The 18,970-nt window shown below is 45.6% G+C and overlaps 1 long non-coding RNA gene across 1 annotated transcript; it reads left to right on the top strand.

Moving 5' to 3' along the window:
- Nucleotides 1–9,941: 9,941 nt before the first annotated feature.
- Nucleotides 9,942–17,492, top strand: LOC142011132 (uncharacterized). The gene is made up of 3 exons (XR_012644974.1): nucleotides 9,942–10,073; nucleotides 12,613–12,669; nucleotides 17,378–17,492. It is a non-coding gene; the product is annotated as an uncharacterized LOC142011132 (long non-coding RNA).
- The last annotated feature ends 1,478 nt before the right edge of the window (nucleotides 17,493–18,970 follow it).

Raw genomic sequence — 18,970 nt, forward strand, 5'->3', positions numbered from 1 at the left:
ACTGAGGGAAGGCATGCATGAGCGGGGTACACAAGTTGTACTCTCTTTCAGTCAGTTAACCCACCCATTCTCAGGGTCAGAGCTGTGGCTAGAAGCTTGGGTGACCAATAATGATATATCTGTTCTATGTTCCAATATAAATGTTAGCAAAAGAACTCTTTCACCTTTAATAAAAGAGTTACAGAAAATCTCTGTCAAAAAGATAGAGAACATTGCACTGATTTATAGTCCGTTGGCCAACTTCTACTTTCGTTTATTTGGACAACCCTCCCGCTGAAGCCACATATGTATGCAAACAAAATCTGGCCAGATGTGTTCGTGAAGAAATAACATTAGTACGTAGAACCATTTTTGTTTTTCTGAATGCTGCAAACTTACAGTTTTGCCCACACTGTGACATATGATGTTCTTCTTAATGCCCAACCTCCTGGAGTCAAGTGATTGCATGAAAATCTCAGCTTTCAGTTTTTGAAAATATTTTATTTAATCTCTTGGCTGCAAAGCAGTGTTTGAAAACATTATCAGAAACCATCCTAAAGGCCCCAAACTAAGAAAGCAAACAGAAAGAATCCCATATATATTTTTTTCATGAAACTGCATGACTTTCATGATTCTAGGGGAAGAAAAGCAGGGAGGAGGGGGACTTTTGAATGCTTCAGCCTGACTACACTGAAATGGCATCACTGCAAAAATAAATTAATTGGCAAAGTGCAGGGTAAGCATCAGAACTCTACATCAAGCTGCCAAATCAGTAAAGTTTTAGATTTCATATGAACCCCCTGTTCAAGTTAGTTGCTGGAATACAAAACGAGAGACTGCAAAGACTGACTTTCAAGTGTCAGATCCAAGTGATTTGCAGGGCTTGTTTTTTTTCATGGTGACCACTGAACTATCAAGGTGAAATAAAATGTGCGTTATTATAGATAGAGGCTCATAGATTTTAAAGGCAGGGAAGACCATCATGATCCACGACTTCCCCAAACTCCCCCCAGCAAATTTTTTACATGTTCACATTCCATTGAACACTCCTTGTAATCTGCCACTACAGACTGGTTTCCTGAGGAAAACTGGAGTTACAGAGCTGTGAGAGCCTGAAACAAGAGAGTGTTCCTCATTGCCATATCCCCTAACTGCGGTGGGAGAAAGGGTTCTATCCTTTCGTTAAAGAAGTTGTTCCCCCATCATAATGCTGTCCATACGACATAGGTGCTTCTGTTGGCGTAACTTACGTCACACAGGTGGGCGATTTAGTTACACCTAAAGTGATACAAATTATGCCAACGCAAGATGTAGTGTAGACATAGTGTTAGTACTTATAGCCTTCTATGTGGTCAGTGCTTTGGCTTCTAGTTTCCTAATTATCTCACTCGATAAAAGAAGTTAATTGCTTCTTCCATTTATCCAGGCCGAAGACTGCTTAGCAGCTTCCATAGGGTCTTTAACTACCCCTGGCTCAAGGACACTTGCTGGCAGCTACAGCCTTGACTGTATTTATTAATTCCCTAACAACAAGGCCCGGTATTCTGCAACCAAGATTCCATGAGAATGAGGGAAGGAGGACAGGAGCCCTTCTGCAGTCTCAGCATCTGCAACTGTACTGGGCTCAATGTTCTTCCTCTCCTGGCACAAACCTGCCAGGTGAGGGTGACCAGGTATCCTGTTTTTGACTGGAACACCCAGTGGAAAAGGGACCCTGGTGGCTCCGGTGAGGAGCACTGCAGACCAGCCTGTTAAAATCTGGTCTGCGGAGCTGCCAAGCCAAGGCAGGACAGTCCCCACAAGTCCTGGCACCAGAAGTGGCCAGCAGGCCCAGCTCCTAGGAGAGGTGGGGGTTACAGGGCTCTGCACACTCCCCCTGCTCTGAGAACTGTCTCTGCACTCCCATTGGCTGGGGGGACAGTGCCTGTGAGCGAGAGCAACATACAGCCCCTCCTCCACCACCACCAGGCACCAGACCTGTTGGCCACTTTGGGATGAAGAGTGGTGCCAAGGCAAGCAGGGAGCCTGCCTTACCCTCACTGAACAACTGATCAGGAGCCACGCCGGAGGTAAGCACAAGACAAGGCCCAACCCTGTCCCCAATCCTGTCCCCCACAACACAAAGCTGCTGACCACACCCTGAACCCCTCATCTATGGTCCCACCCAAGTGCAACCCTGTAATAGAATGGGGCTTCTGAGTGCAGCTGAGAGAACCAACCCAGGGTATTTTGCTTAAAACCAGTCCGCTTACAGCCCAGGCTGTGATTTCCTTCTCATTAAGGCAAATCAAACCAGCCACAAAAGTACCTCTGTCAGTCCCACTGACCAGCCAGAAGCTACACAAGCAAACCCACAGATTCTCCAGCTGCTCCTAGTGCCCACCAGTAACCCCATATACTTACGTGAGAGGTTATTAAAACCTATTGGAGCAAGTCCACACGGATTCTTCTGGGCCCCAAAGGGTCCAGCCACAGTCCCAGGTCAATAAATACTTAGATCTTACCCAAAACGTCATGCTGTGCCAATCCTTTAGAATCTAAAGGTTTATTAACAAAGAAAGAATAGGATGAAAGATAAAAATTGTTTAAGTGGTATGTTATATACATCAGTCAACACTATTGATGCAGAATACAGCGGAAGGTATGTGCTGCTTTCTTGAGAGTCTCTGAAAGGAAAGTGCATCCTTCTGAGGGATAGGCTCTCAGTCCACACAGGCTTAGTTTATGAGGACTGAAGAACAAAGATGGTCACTACCAGGGCCAGCTTATAGCTTGCCATGTGGAGGACAAAACTCCTTTTCTTCCACAGGCGATAGAGTGTCACCTGACCAGGTGGTCTGCTGTGGCTTGTTGCCATTGATTGCTGAGTTCGCCAGCAAGGCCTAGTCCATTTACTTAGCATGTGGAATCAGCATCTGGGCCTTTGGTGTTTAGTCCACCATCCTGGCTGGGAAGGTGACCGCACCTCTTATAGTGTACCCTTAGCTCTAGAGCATTTCTAGTACAGCCATAGAGCCAACGTCTGTGACTTCACAAGCAAACATGCACAGACATACAAGTAACATAAACAGTTTCAGGGCATTGCCATCTTTCATCAGACACCTCACTTGGCCCCCTTGAAACGAGATCTGGTGTCGCTATGCACAATGGTGACAGAAACAGCACTCGTTTAATTTATAAATCCAGTGATGTCACAACCCCCACCCCATAGCCCTCACCCGCTCCTGCACACCAGTCCCCCGTCTCAACCTACAGCTGGCCCGGCACTTTGAATCTCTTGGCCCCACCCCCTAGCCTGGAGACCCTTCCTGTACTGTAAACCCCTCATCCTCAGCCCCACCCCAGAGTCCACACCCCCAACCAGAGCATTCACCCACTCCTGCAACCCAACTCCTTGCCCTAGCCTGGAGCCCCCTCCTGTACTGCAAACTTCTCGTCCCCAGCCCTATCCCAGAGTTTGCACCTCAGTTAGAGTTCTCACCCACCTCCCTCACTCCAACTGGCTGCCCCAGCCCATTCCAAGTGAATAAGGGTGGGGGTGAGTGAACCTCCAAGGAAGAGAGCAAGTAGTGAGTGAGGGGCAGGGCCTCAGGAAGGGGTGGAGCTACAGTGTTTGGTTTTGCATGATTAGAAAGTTGACAACCCTATGCCAGACCCATAAGAGGGAAATAATGAGTTGTGAGGGCCATGTGGGCCGAGAGTTAGCCATACAACAGACAGCGATAGTAGCAGAGTTGACAGTTTTTAGAGCATTCAGATACACTCATCTCTCATTTAATGAGGGACATACATACATACCTTTGTTCACGAAAAGAGTGAACTTCTTCTGCTTACACGAGCCAGCTGTGGGGTCCCTGGCCAGGGAGATCCACAGCCTCGGCTGGCTATACTCCAGCCATGGGTCCCTGGCAGTGACATGGGGAGACCTGCAGCCCCACCTGGCCCACTCCCAACACCCCGGACCACAACTCCCTGCACACCCCCAGCCCCACCCACTCCCAACACCCACCCAGTCCCGGAACCCCCCAGCCCACCGCACCATCCACAGGTACTGCACCTTTTCCAACACCTCCCGCCACCAGCCCCATCCAAGGTTCACTTACTTTTCAAGCTGCATACTGTCACTCCTTCCCACAATTAGGAACACTAGGAACCAATCAGAGACTTTTACTTGTATTTTAATGGTAATTTAATGTCCCTCTTACAAGTTTCCACCTACAAGCAGAAAGTTGGGAACCAATTGTGCTCATATAGTGAGGGATGAGCACACTTAGACTTTTCCACAATGGTTTCTTTTATCTGCTTTGAAACAAAATATCAAAGACTTTGCAATGTTTAATTTTACTGTGACTTCTCTATAGTTACATTCTCTCCTTTTTCAGAAACAACTTGCTGCAGCAATATTGTCCTAAAGCAACAGCATTTTACAGACACAACAAGAAGGCCTATGGAACCTTATAGATAAGCTTTTGTGGGCAAAGACCAGCTTTGTCAGATGTATTTCAGAACAACTTTCCTCTCTCCTGCATGGTACATGCATACCAGTGACACAAAAAGTCTTCCAGACCTCAGTGCATTGTCACTAGGATCTACACTTGCAGTGAAGAGCTGTATATGACAGAATTATCCCTCTATGACTTCATCTACCTGTGGAGCAACATAGCCCACTGAAAAACAGGCTGCATGCACACTCGTATGGCAGTGAAACATTCAGGAAGGGGAAAGCAGCAAAGAGTTTCCAGTGCGGGAAGGTGGGAGACAGCAGGATACTGCACTGCTCAAAATAGGAAGCACTGGTTGAGTGTGCAGAAAGCTATGTAGAGTATATCCCCTTTACTCTGCTCACCTAAGCCATGCGTCCTCTTCTGCCCTACTGTTCATGACAAGCGGTGTGCAGTGTCCATACTCTACATGCTGCGTTAAGTATAACCCTTCCCCACATTTTGGCTGATGGCTGTAGTCCCCTCTTTCCTTTCTCAGCTCTTGTATAATCTCAGGCTCGGCCAGGTTATTAAAGAAAATTGGTTTCAGAACAACAAATGCCATTTTACTATTTTATTTTGAAAACAGGCCTCTCTGTGTAGAAAATGGCCAAAATCAACTTCTCTGAAAGCGTTCCTGCCAGAGCAATAACTTTTTTCCAAAGACTGTCGTCTGTCCCGGCTGCATGCCAGTAGCATAGCAACAAGAACTTAGTGTGGAAGCTGAATAAACTCCTTTATTCCACAAAATGCAATAACTTTAGAAAAATAAAAAAGGATATTCATCTTTACTATGAGCAATAAGGAATAGGGTTGCATTTATAGCTAAAATAATCAGTCTGCTGTTAAGTTTTGTTATGGTAAATTATTATTGGGAAAAATAGGTACCGTTTGTATAAATCAACAGAAGTTTTAGCTTCTAAAGTTAACATAGAAATAATCAGTGTGTAGAATGTTCCTTATTGTCCAAGACAACAAACTTCTCGACTTAAAGATGGGATGTATCAGAATCATATAATGATTACTTCTTTTTTAACTCAAGTTGTATTTTTGGCCCTCATACCATTCTGTGGCAATGAGTTACATGGACTGGCTATGCATAATGTGAAAAAATACTTCCTCTAATTTGTATTAAGCTTACAGGCTGGGTGACCCAGGTGACTCCCAGTTTTTGTATTGCATGAAAAGGTAAATAGCACTTCTTAATTCACTTTTCTCACACCATTTACAATTTTACAGACCTTTACCATATGTCTCCTTAGGTGTCTTTTTCTGAGTTGAACAGTCCTGACCTTTTTAGTATCTCCATGTATGGAAGCCATTTCTCACCCTTGATCATCCCTGCTACCCTTCTCTGAACCTTTTCCAGTCACTATGTCTTTTAGGATAGGTTAGATAACACAGTTAAAGGGTTGGTGGATAGTATACATCTGACGAAGAGGGTCTTTGCCCATGAAAGCTTGTGCTCCAAAATATCTGTTAGTTTGTAAGGTGCCACAGGACTTCTGGTTGTTTTTGAAGATACAGACGAACTTGGCTAACTCTCAGATTCTAATACTCCCATTGTTGCTGCCACAGTGGTACAGCAACAGTGGGAAATTTGAAGAAAAAAATAAATAAAAAGCTAGTTTAGGCTGATCTAGAAAGAGCACTGGCATGGTATTTTCCAGAGACATAAGTTAAAAAAAAGTTTGGTCCCATTTACCCTGCAAATCCAAACCACATTTAACTAAGTCCCCAGACGGTTTTTTCACTGTGGAATATACCCTTTGCAAACATGGTCTGACTTGTGCTCAGACATGTTCTTTAGAAAATAACCCTATGTGCTGTAAGATTATACACATTTCTTATTAGGGCTTCTCCACACACAAACTTGCACCATCAAAACAAAAAGCAGTCAAGTAGCACTTTAAAGACTAGCAAAATGGTTTATTAGGTGAGCTTTCGTGGGACAGACCCACTTCTTCAGACAGGTCTGTCCCACGAAAGCTCACCTAATAAACCATTTTGCTAGTCTTTAAAGTGCTACTTGACTGCTTTTTGTTTTGATACTGTATAGACTAGCACGACTTCCTCTTTGTTACTATTAAACTTGCACCAGTTTAAATAAGCTGCTTTAGCTAAACTGGTGACAGCCCCATTGAGGACACAATTATATTGGTCATTTAGTAGGTGAGCTTGCCTAAATGCACAGAGGAAAGATAACCCACACCCAAAGTTGCACCAGTGTGATTTAAGTCACCATGAAATCACATTTTAATGAAACTGTTCATGCAAACTGTTCCTGGAACAGAGGTGCTCTGAAGCAGGATGGTTGTGTGGTAACCAGACTCAGGAGATCTAGAGTCTGGCTGCAGTTCTGCCAGATGTCCAGTGTGACTTTGGCAAATTTCTCAAAATCTCTATGCCTCTGTTCCCCATCTGGGGATAGAGGACCCCAAGCCTAGAGGGCAGTGTGTTTTGGTGGCTTCCACAATGGGAGGGAGCAAAAGAACAAGATAGCCAGGGTGCTGTGAGATTTTTAGCCCCCATTTCACTTTTGGTATAAGCCAGGGGATTTGGAGGAGTCAGAAAGTCTCACACAATTTGATATGAAATTTGGAGCCATAAGAGACGTGCTCAGAGCCACTTCTTTGCTGGCTTCCAGCATTCAGCTTCCTCTCTCTCCCTTACCTAGCTCATTGCAGGCTGTGCTGTTCGCTGCTTTGGGGCTGGGAAGGAATTTTTCCCCGTACTGCCAGATTGGCTGAGGCTGCTTGGATTTTGGGCAGCTGGAGGGTTTGAATTCTCCTTCTCCTCAAGATCACAGTTTGGACTTACATGACAGTCATTTGGTTGTCACTACTTTTGGCAGGTGCCCAGTGCAGGAACTCGCTAATTTAGGCTCCAGCTCCAAACAGGTAACAGAACAGGCATCTCCTTACGACATGGGAACATCATGTCTAGTCCGCTAGGGGCAAATGCAAACCTGGGTCAGGGCCAGTGGTCCCTGTAAGAGGAGCACTTGGGTGGCTGCTCAGACGAGATTCAGGTGCCACCCAACTGCTTTGCAGACGGCCCGCAGCTAGCCACTGCTGGCAGCATTGTTTCTATTGGTGGTACACATCTGCACGTAACATCCTTCATGCACATAACAAAATTTATTCTGCACAAGAATGGAAAAAGTTAGAGGGGACACTGGTCAGGGCACTACTCCAGGGGACCAGCCAGCCAATGCACTTGTTGGCAGTGCAGGGTGGGAGTCAAGGTCCCCTTCTGCCTCGCTCCTAGTAGGGAGAACAATGCTAGCGGAGCCCCACCCCCACCCCATGCAGTAGGCGTCCCAAAGAACTGGCAAAGAATGACACAAATGACAGCACTGGAATCACCCCCAACCGGGACCTTGGCTGCAATGTGCCTTATGAAGTTGTAGCCTGGTTAAAACCAAGTGTCCTTGCCTTCTTTTGCGCAGCAGGAACAGCAGTAACACTTTTCTATCTCACAAGGATGCTGTGACAATAATTCAGTCGTGTCTGTAAAACACTCAGATATTACAATGATGTATGCCATAAAAGAGCCCTGCAATGTGTCTCCATTTGTAACATATTTTTACAAACACAAGTGAGTTCTGTTGTGGCTTCTGGCTTGATTGTGAACACGGTGTCTGTCTGTAGCATATGCAGCAACCTACCTTGCAGTCTACTTTTTAAATTATTTTTCCCATTTAAGGTAAGTGGGTTTTTTGTTGCTTATTTATTGCACCACAAGATTCCTGTCTACTGTCTTCTTTTGAGTTTGGGAATATGAAGCTACCTGATGTCTGAGAAATTAAGGCTTGACTGAATAATCTAGCATGTTTATGAATTAAATAATATTGACGTATACATTTCTTGGAGATATCCGTAAAGAGTATCTTCAATCTGTAGCTGCGATTACAACAAAGAAACAAGAATTCTACAAACAATTCCTTGTTCAAAGAGCCGGCAGCCAGAGCTTGGCTACTGTAGTAAAATGTTACTTGTCCTCCCCACTGCTTTGTGTTAAGCGCTCTTTAATGATAACATGGTGTTAACTTGCCTTGATCTCTGTTCCAAGTACAGTCTTTTGTTATGCTTTGTTTTTTGTGAAGCTGTAATGAGAGAGAGGATTTAGACTAACTGGGCTGCCCCTCTGATACAGCTCTCTTTGGGAGTTGCTACTTTCATAAAAAACAAGAAATAGTCCTGTGGCACCTTATAGACTAACTCGGCTACCTCTCTGATACTTGTCACCTATTAGTCTATAAGGTGCCACAGGACTTCTTGTTGTTTTTAAAGATACAGACCAACTTGGCTACCCCTCTGATAATTTCACTTCCTGTAGCTGGTGAGTCGGGGTGATCCCTACACCTCGTGAGTTGGAGGGGGAAAAGTCCCACCTCTTCTGCTAGTGCCAGGCCCCCAGCTATTTCCTATGGGCCACATCAGTCATGGGAGAGAGCTTGGAGGAAGGGGTGGAATGAAAATGGCAAGGGTGAGGGAAGGCGGGTGGGGGAGGGGGTATGGGCCTGGGGTAATGTGTATGTGTAAGGGGGTTGTCTCAGCCCCCCACACCTACCTGCAGGACTGTCCTGGGTTGAGGTTTAGGTTTGCGCTAAGCACCCAGGCCATCTTGGCTAATATCCTCCATGCCCTTATTTCAGATTTTTTTTTTATAACTCAACTTAACACTTCTCTTGTGAAATAGTAACAGAGGGGTAGCCATGTTAGTCTGTACTTCTCTTGCAAGTCCTTCACCTCATCTGTTGGGCCTAAGTTACCTATTAACACACCATTCCTAGAGGACCTGAAGAGGAAACTGTCTTGTGTCCTTTGTCTTTTTCTGAGGAATGAATAAAGTCTTACAGCAATAATTTTAACATATTGTGGTCTGGGGATTCTGCTTGTATATTACCTTAAAAATTCAGATCTTGCCTCCTCTGAAAGACCTTCTTGGTGATGGTAGAACTAAGAGAATATTTGTATCACCTGTGCCAAGGAAATCAAGCCTAGCTGAGAGAAGAAGGGACTTTTATCCAGAGTATTTAAAACCCATGTTGTCATTTTTATTAACACCTGATTCATTAAAACTTAAGGGCAAGTCTCTCTGCATTTAAGGGCCAAGAAAGTGCTAACATATGCTTCTGACAAGTCCCAGAAGGGTAGCCAAGTCTTAGTTTGTATCTGCAAAAGCAAAGAGTAGTCCTGTGGCACCTTAACAGATTCTAATCTGTTAGTTTTTAAGTTCACATGTTTCTGAGTCATCCAACTTTCCTTCAGCAAAACAAAAAGCAACAAATGGGAGGGCAAGGGGCCTTTACTTGACGTTCCTGAAATTTCTAAGGGATAAAAACAGCCAGAAAATTGTGTCTCCTGAAAGCTGAAGAGGAAGTGGAGATGCTTGCTAGGTTCAGTGATAATACTGCTGAATACATTCTGTTCTTATTTTTCTGTCTGCTGTGTTTTGTACAGTTGTGAATGCCAGGGAGAAGTGCCCCACAGGGCATAGATAGAGGAAGCACAAAAGGATGCTGCTCAATCAAGGACTCAGCCTCAGAAGAGACAGGACAGTCCATTTGATGGCACATCAGTCCCACTTTACTTGAAGAACGCACAGGTCAGAATGAATGAATACATTTGCCCCAGGAGAGGGCAGGGAGACAACCATCAGTCTCTTTTGTGGTTCACAGTGAGGGGTGCCTCCAGCCTAAGCTAAGAAAGTCAGTGCAGTCTGTGCTTTTCCTTTGGGGTGTGCTGGTTCTCCACTGAAGAGGTGGGGCTGCACCTCCTCCTCCCTCAGCAGAATTTCCAGGGTGAGGTTCTGCATTGCAACTTCAACCCAAAGGAGTTTAAATCCAAATGGAGAAGCGAGTCCCTCTGAGTTCTTATCATTGTGCTTGCTGAGAAGGGACTGCTGAGTCCTTTTAAATTTAAAGTCCTTTGTTGTTTAACGCTTGCTCTTTTGTTAAAAAAAAGTGTTTGTCTCATGCTTCTAATGGAACTGGAAATTAAGATTACATTCACCCCTCATTTACTTTCCTGTTTATATGATCACATCAGCTAGTGCTGCAACAGGAACAGCAGCCCTGATTCTGGCCTTGCTCGCGGGGGGGGGGGGGGGGGGGGGGCGGGGGATGGTGGCAATATTCTACTTTTGCAAGCTTCTCAGATTCTGAACCCTGCTGGGGATTGGAACAATTCCCAGAATAATCTAGAGCAATTAGAGGGCTGCTCTAATTTATGATGAGCTTCAGTACCTCCCCCAGTTTTTCTGGTTTGTTTGTTTGTTTGTTTGTTTGTTTGTTTTGAGGGTGGGGTGTTCTAACAGGGAGCCTGTACTAGAAACATTCTGACCATATTCCCACCCTTTTGCCAAACAGTGGCAAAAGTAGAGCAGCAGGTTTGACTACCCTTTCTTTGTCACCTAAGGAAGCTATGCTACAGAAGGGTGTGACAGAGTAGTACCAACCACCAACACCAATATCGTGTTAGTCTGTATCAGCAAAAACAAGAAGTCCTGTGGCACCTTATAGACTAACAGATATTTTGGAGCATAAGCTTTCATGGGTAAAGACCCACATCTGATGAAGCGGGTCTTTGCCCACGAAAGCTTATGCTCCAAAATACCTATTAGTCTATAAGGTGCCGCAGGACTTCTCCTTGTTTTTTAGGAACCACCAACTGGCCCAACCCTCAGGTCAGGGGTCTAGGCAGTTAGCCCCAAGGGAGGGCCAAATAAAGAGAGGAATTCTCAATTATTAGATCATATTAGGGCAGGGCAGCTAATTAGCCTACGAAGAAGGCAACTGGCTAAAAGAGGACAAGAAGGAAGGAAGGGGAGAGAGGAGTAGCTCAGGACCAGCTACTAGTCTGCCTACTCTTTTGGAGAAGGAGTGGCTAAACAGAATGAATCTGTGAATAGCGTGCCCGTGTGAGTATGTGAAGGGAGTCATCTGCTGGGGAAGGGGGAGCTGCCATCAACGCCAGATTAACTTTTTGTAGGCCCAGCCCCTAATATACGTTTGGGCCCCTCTGGGGCAAGGAAAGAGAGGGTGGGGAAGTTGATCCTTGGAGCACAGGGGCATGGCACAGCGGAGGCAACGCTGCTCTGCCAGTGCAACAACACTGTTTACAAACGGGGTGCCCATCACCCTGCTAGTGTGCCCTTCCCAGCCATGCCACAGAGCCCCCCCACCCAGCACTCGTTAGCTATGCCCAGCCCCCATCCCAAATACACACTGCCCTGAACACCGCCACCCTCACCCTGTCCTCATCCACACCACTGTTACCCTGTGCCCCCCACAGAGCCCCCTCTTCCCAGCACCCCAACATGTACAGACCCCCTCCCTCTGCCTAGCATCTTCCACCCCTTACTTACCTATCCTATCTCGTAGACCTGGAAAGAACCCTAAGAGGTCATTGAGTCCAGTCCCCTAAACTCACAGCAGAGCCTACTGCCATCCTGGACAGATTTTTTTTTAATTTATTGTACCCCAGGTCCCTAAATGGCCCCTTCCAGGATTGAACTCAACCCTGAACAGGCCAATGTTCAAACCACTGAGCTATCCCTCCCCCCGACATCCCAGAATTCACCTCACAGACCCCCTTCCCTAGGCCCTGTCCCCAGGCCCGGCTGAGTCAATAAAGAGCAGGGATCTCCTATTCTAGCACAGTGCTAGGGTCAGGACAGATGAAGACTGGGAGCACAGAACAGCGCCATCCCCAAGGACCACATGCAGCCCTGCCTACCTAGCGCTGGTGCTACCCACAGCAGGTGAGATATTTCCTTGCGTGGGTGGGGAATGAGGCAGCCTCCAAATTCCACAGTGTGCTGCTTCTGCAGCACAGCTGTCCAGTCATTGTCGCCCCTAAGGAGTGGAGACCTGTACCTGCTCTGGTGCAATATCTGGAACATTTGGCATTCCTCTCTGTTGTAAATAGGTCTACTGCTGTGTGTCTCCATTTCTTGAAGAGCTGTCATGACATGTAAATAAACAAAGGCGAGTAATTCCCTCGCCCTCATCCCCATCCTACCACGGTCCCAAAGTCAGGAGAAATCAGGCAGGTCTGATAGTAGCAGAAGGGAAGAACAGGAGTGACAAGATGGAAGGGCACAAGAGTCCAGGCTGATGTTATGCCCACTCTTCTTTCTTCAGGTCTTCCTCTCTTGACTCGTCGTCCTGCGTGCTGTGTGCGGACTCTTCAAGGAAATGGTCAGTATGTGCATGAGTACGATAGGTACCTTAGCTGCTTCCAAATTAAAGTTAATAAAGGATTAGACTGGCCTACAAGGCCTAGCAGTCCTATAACTGCTGCCCTAGCCACCAGTCAGCTCCTCTAGGTCCTTTGTCTTAGTGGCCTACAAGGCCTGACAGCCTGCAGCTGTTGCCCTAGCTACCACAGATGCTGACAGAAGACACTAGAGAAAGAGCCCGGAAGTGTGGGCTCCACTCTTTTACTGTCTCTGGGCAGATTACAGTCAGGTGACTCCACTTTTCTCACCCTCACCTTCCTGCCTTAGTCTGAGGGAAGATGATTTGGCATTTGTCAGCCATCTTTCAAAATAGAAGCCAACATGAAATCCATATTGAAAGTGGAAAACAGAACAAAATCCATCTGAAAACACAATGGAAGCCATAAAAACTAAATTTCTGCCCCAACAGATCCACTAGTTCATCCTCCATTGGCAAAGCCAGCTTTGCAGCTGGCATGAGTGCAGAATTGTTGTCAGCCTATGCTGTTTATCTGGTAAGTGGTAGACGGGTATCTATATCATCAGCTACTCTTTTAAAGAGCTCTTGAAAAGATAAATCATCTCACTATGTTGGCAGAGCTGTCGTTAAAGTATCATCTGGTGAAGATGAGGAATTATGGGATGGTTGCTGAGGCTGTACGGATTGCTCCAACACTTCCTCTAATTCCTCCTCTGGGTCTGCTACTGAGGCAGATGGTGGTGGCAATGGCATTGATTAGGGTGTGGTGATGCCGTCTGGGTGGTTGGACTACTGTGCCCTGGTATGCCACCCAAGGGTCCCAGTAGGCCCAACTTGGTTGTGCTGGAACTGCTAGAAGGGGCCACTGAGCTGAATATCATTGCAGTTGCTGCTGTAGTGGCACTGTCAGTTTATCTGAGGAGTTTGAATCTCCACCAATGATCCTTCAGCCTTGTCCTTGCTCAATGAAGGTGGCACCAGATCTATTGGTATGCTTGGCACTGTGAATAGGCTGAATTGTGATGTACCAGGGATAACATCTGTCCCAAATAGTGGTGATCCTGGTGCTGAGGCTATGCGAAATCAACTGGTGTTGAAAACACTTGAGGTGTGTATAGAGTGCATATTGGCACCAACGCCTGCATCTGAGTCTGTGTTGATATGGTCACCACTGACATCATCAGTGTCATCATCGTTGTCAGAACTGGTGTCGACACCGATGCCATCATTTGAGTGATCGTAAGTACTGACAAGGTCACTGTTACTGTAGCTGTGTCAGAGCCTGTGTGGTCCCTGTTACCACTTGAGTCAGAGAGATGGGTGCCAGTGGCAAGACTCTCATTTCATGTGTCAGTACTGAGAACCTTGTTGCTGGTGGTGGCATTGAAGTTTTAGTCTTCTTTTTCATTGTTGCTGACTTGGTTTTTGCTGAGTGTTCCAATGTTCCAACTTTTCTTTGGCACCGGTACAGCACCGGGGTTGCATGGTCCCACCAGACACTATTGTGGGCTTGCCAGTGCCGACAGTCCTGAGGCTGTTTGATCAGCAGTAGTGCACCTGTTTGCTGGTGATCCATCCTCATCATCATGTTGGTGCTTTTTAGAGTTCAACTCTGTGGAGGGTTCACTGCTGTGACGGGCTGGTGCTCCTCTCACTGAGGATGTGATCAGTGACTGATGTTCAGAAGGTGAGGATGCTCTGGGGCAGATGCTGGCCTGTGTGATTTCTCCTTCAGCATCTTTTTGAGCTTGAGCTCTCTTGCCTTTCTAGTGCCATTAGCTCCTTACAGCAGGAACATTTTTAACTGGCATGAGTCTTCCCCTGGCATCTCACATATTGTGAATGCCCACAGGAATGGCCATCCTGCATTTAAGGCAGTGCTTGAAGTGAGAATCCAAGCATAATTGTGAACTCTTAATTCACATTATAACTAAGGAAAAAAAGTATATGCCAAACTACTGCTAAGTGTGCCGCAACTGGTGTGCCACAGCACACAGGTGTGCCATGAAACAGCACTTACTGTGCCGTGGAATGTTGAGAAGCTGCACAAGAGGAGTGCTGTCAGCCACTCTGTGCATGAACCCCAGTGCTTGGTGGGGGAAGCACATGGCTGCAGCGGTGGAGGTGGCTCTGATGAATCTCCAGCATCAAGTCTGAGCAGAGCGACCGGGGGGTGCTTGGCTCTAGGTGACGGGGAGGGCACTGAGTTAGAGCCAAGGGGGTGAGGATGCCTGGCGCTGTGGGAGGGGACAGGCACTGAGTTAGAGCAGGGGGATTGGTTATAGAAGGGAGATGGGAGTGCCTGTCTCGGGGGGAGGTGATTGGGTTACATACATTGGGTGTGCCATGAAATTATAATGAGCGCTGAAGTGTGCCACGAGGTGATAAAGGTTGCTGAGCACTGCTCTAACTAACAACAGGAGAGGAAAACTCGGCATAGCCATATAGCAATACTATTAACTGAGGGAGCACTAACTGTTCCAACCGACAGGCCGGGGTGGTAAGAAGGGACTGAAGGACCTGTTGGGGGTGCATGTGCGATAGCAGCCCTAAACTGGTGTGAACCAGCGCTAGACACACACAGCCCCTGGAGAACTGCTACCTTAAATCTCCAACTAGAGGTGCAGGGACCTAAAGTGAAACACCTGCAGGGACACTCCTCAAAGAAGAACTAGGCACTCTGCTGCCTGCCTTGCTTGTGAGGGTCTCAACTAGTAAGTGTGTGGGGATGGAGTGTGTCTCCAGCGTTGTGGAAGGCTGGGCATGAGAGCTGGAAGCTCCCTAGAAGTCGGGGGGGCATGTCCCCTGGTATGCCCTGTGGTACACCCTTGCTTGGCCGCCTCCCTCCAAGGCTCCAGCCGCATTTCACCCCCCGCTTGCCTCCACTCCAGGCCCTGTTCTGCCCCCTCCCAAGATGATTCCTGCTGCTCCTGCTTCTTTGCCCCTTCACCCATTGCCCCACCCCCTGCCACCTGCTGGAGGCAGAGAGGCGTGAGCAAGAGGTGGGTGGGGGCTTTGGCTGAAGAGGTGGAATAAGGGTAGGAAGAGGTGCCCATCCACTTTCAAATTTGTACGAAGTACTTAGTCATTATATAACCTTTGGAATGAAGAGGGTGTGATAATAACTCTACAGCCAAGTGGCACTCACTGGGGGTGGGTGCCAACATCTTCCTTGTGACTCTAGCTGTTGATCTTACTGCGTTTAATTGACAGAGCAACACCCGCAAAAGTTTGAGTATTGCTCCTTCCTAATATTTGTGAAATGAGTTGATTTTATCTTTTTAGAACAACAGTGAATTTTAATGATCTGTCTATGGTTCTATAGCACTATCTTAAGAGTTTTTATTTATAGATAGTATTCTTCTGGTACTTATGTTACTATTTTTCAACAGACAAAAACAACATTTAACTTACTTTTCAGATTAAACCAAATGGTTGCAATTTTCAAAGCCCGTGTAAGAGATTTTGTACGCAGGTCCCATTAAATGAAATACAAATGAGATATCCAGATTCCCTAAGCAGCTGTGAAAAATCACAACCTATAGCACATATATTTCATGTAACATTCATGTCACGCAAGTAGACCCAGTAGTAAACAATATACCAATGACCTGATCCAAAGATCTTTGAAGTCAGTTTCAGTCTTTCTCTCAACTTCAATGGGGTTTGGATCTGCCCCTAAAATCAGAGGCTAAAAGAATGTGTTTATGCTTCTATTTTGCACAAAATGTAGCATTGTCTCAAATATACTTGTGGACTTTCCAAATGTCGTACTTTAAAAGGATCTGGAACTAACTGAATTCAGGAACTGAATTAGCAACTGACTCAATAAAGAGATGAGTCCTGTTTGTAAGAAGTGATCTGAATTAATCATACAATGACATCAATATGTCAAGTAAACAAGTCCACCACCCAACATTTGAGTGACCCATCTGTAATTTCTTTATTTATAGCACAAGTATCAACAACACATAAAATTGTAATTCAAAACATGTACTCATTTACTATAGTAATCATATAGAGGTATAAATCTTTGCTAAAATGTCATTAGGTTACATTATGCTTTTGTCATCTCTGACGGACTCGCAAATAGATTATTTCATCTGTTTGTGTCAGCTTTCTCATAATGAACAGTCATGTAGCAGGTGTCCTATAAATCCACAAAGACTAATGAGTTTGTTAACGATATTAATTAGGATGTAGTCAGAACTATGTTGTCCAAATCCTTTGGGGATGGGGCAATAAGCAGAGATTCTCCAGCTGAGAGAAAATAGCTATCAGCTCACATCCTTTTGTGAGGAGAATCAATGTCATTGAATTACTCGTTTCTAATTTTCCTGGTAATTTTTCTGTTACAGGGTGTGGATAATTGTACTTTTTGTGTGACCAGGCACACGCAGTCATTACTGTTCATTATCTAGTTGTTCTGTGGGAATGGTCCTTACGTCTTTCTCTATATCCCAATTGGCGCAAGGCCCAAAAAGACACTGTCCAAGCTACTCAGGAAGAAAAACAGAAGATTTATAATTGGTCTAACTATAGATTTAGTGTTTGTGAACAGAGTGCAGATTACAAAGCTCTGGAAACCGAAGTCCTTTATTTAGCCACAAAACAGGTACAATACAGACAATGATAGTTCAAGCCTTCCTCCTCCCCAGGAGGTTACCCTGTCAGTGTGTGTCAACAATGGAATAAACTGTTCCTACAGGAGCGGTGAGATGTAGTACAGACTTCCTGACTTCAGACCCATTCGAGGACTGTTCCTGAAAACACTTCCTAGCACAGTGCTTTCTACTTTCAGAAGCCATCTTGTCTTCTCTGGCCAGGGGTAAGTAGCTGCAGGATCAGATGCACATTCCCCTGCATTACAGACAGCTGTCCCTGGAAAACAGTATGTAGTGCTCTGTTTGTACACTATCTAGCACCCAAAGGCCTTGAAATTAGGCAATGTACATGCATGTAACAAAAAGAGGGTCTATGTCCTACAGAGTTTACAATCTAAAATCCCAACAACCAAATTAATTTCAAAAGGGTGCTCACCAGATGCTAACAAATTTTGGTGCAGCTCCAGAATTTATTTATATAACTCCCAATGATCAGTTATGCTGACCAAAGAATATAGAGGTTGGGTTTTAGCAGGGAGGGAGGGAGAGAGAAAGAGAGAGAGAAAGAGATCTGTAGGAAAATAGAAATGAGAAGTCTTGACAAAGTAGGTCTTTGCTCACGAAAGTTTATGCTCCGATATATGTGTTCATCTATAAGATACCACAGGACTTCTCATTCTTTTTGTGGATGCAGTCTAACAAGGCTACCCCTCTGATACTAGGAGAGTAGAAAGTTCATAAATAAACAAATCAGTTAGAAACTGCCACATATCATTGGCAAGGCTGACTGCATAGTTAAGGCTTTAGCTAAACTCATAGAGAGAGAAGACCTGAAGTTATTATGAAATAAATTAATTGTTTTGTAGAGACATCTGACAGAAATTCTACTCCCTGATACACGAAACATGAAAATTATTAGTAAAATAGAGGGAAGCTGTGGATTTAAACCAGCTTTCCAACAAGTTTATAAACTGTAAAGTTTATAAAAAGTATACTATAGCCTATGCATCTAAATTTGTAACCATGAAAATCAGTACAATTTTCTAAATACATGTACTTTCACTACAACATGTTGCTATATTGTAATATTAGTTCATGCAGATTCAACACAAGATACACGAGGTTTAAAAAACGTTTAAACAGTGGCTCATCACTGCTCACTTTAAATACTGATGAAAATTCTCTGTTTTATTAATGGTCAAAGACAGTGTTCTTAGCTTCCCCAATATGAATAAGGAAGCTAACAAGAATAAGCTAAGAGTTAGATCAGGGGTCAGCAATCTTTCTGAGGCAGAATGCCAAAATTTGACCTTTTGATCTCTACGTATGGTCTGAATGCCGGTGACACTTTTTAAAGTCCAGCTAGGGCCCTGAGCTCTGGTGGAGGCCCCAGGCCTGCACTGCAGGTTCCAGCCCCATGCCATGGTGAACCTGCCAAGGTGGGGACTCCACAGGGGGGCACCGTGCTCTGGGCCTAGGCCCATGCCCCAGTGGAGATCCCAGCTCTACACCCCAATGGGGGCCCTGGTAACAGCAGGACTGTGGCCCTAGCCCTGTGCTCCCACCTCCTTCAGTGCTGCATGGAGGAGGAGAGGCAGGGCTGGAGCTCCCCACATGTGCCACTCATTCAGCTTGCTTGCCGAGAGTGGCATGCATGCCATGGGTTGCTGACCCCTGAGTTAGATACTAGTGAGTAT

Source organism: Carettochelys insculpta, chromosome 1, assembly GCF_033958435.1.
Source record: "Carettochelys insculpta isolate YL-2023 chromosome 1, ASM3395843v1, whole genome shotgun sequence".
Lineage (NCBI taxonomy): Eukaryota > Metazoa > Chordata > Testudines > Carettochelyidae > Carettochelys > Carettochelys insculpta.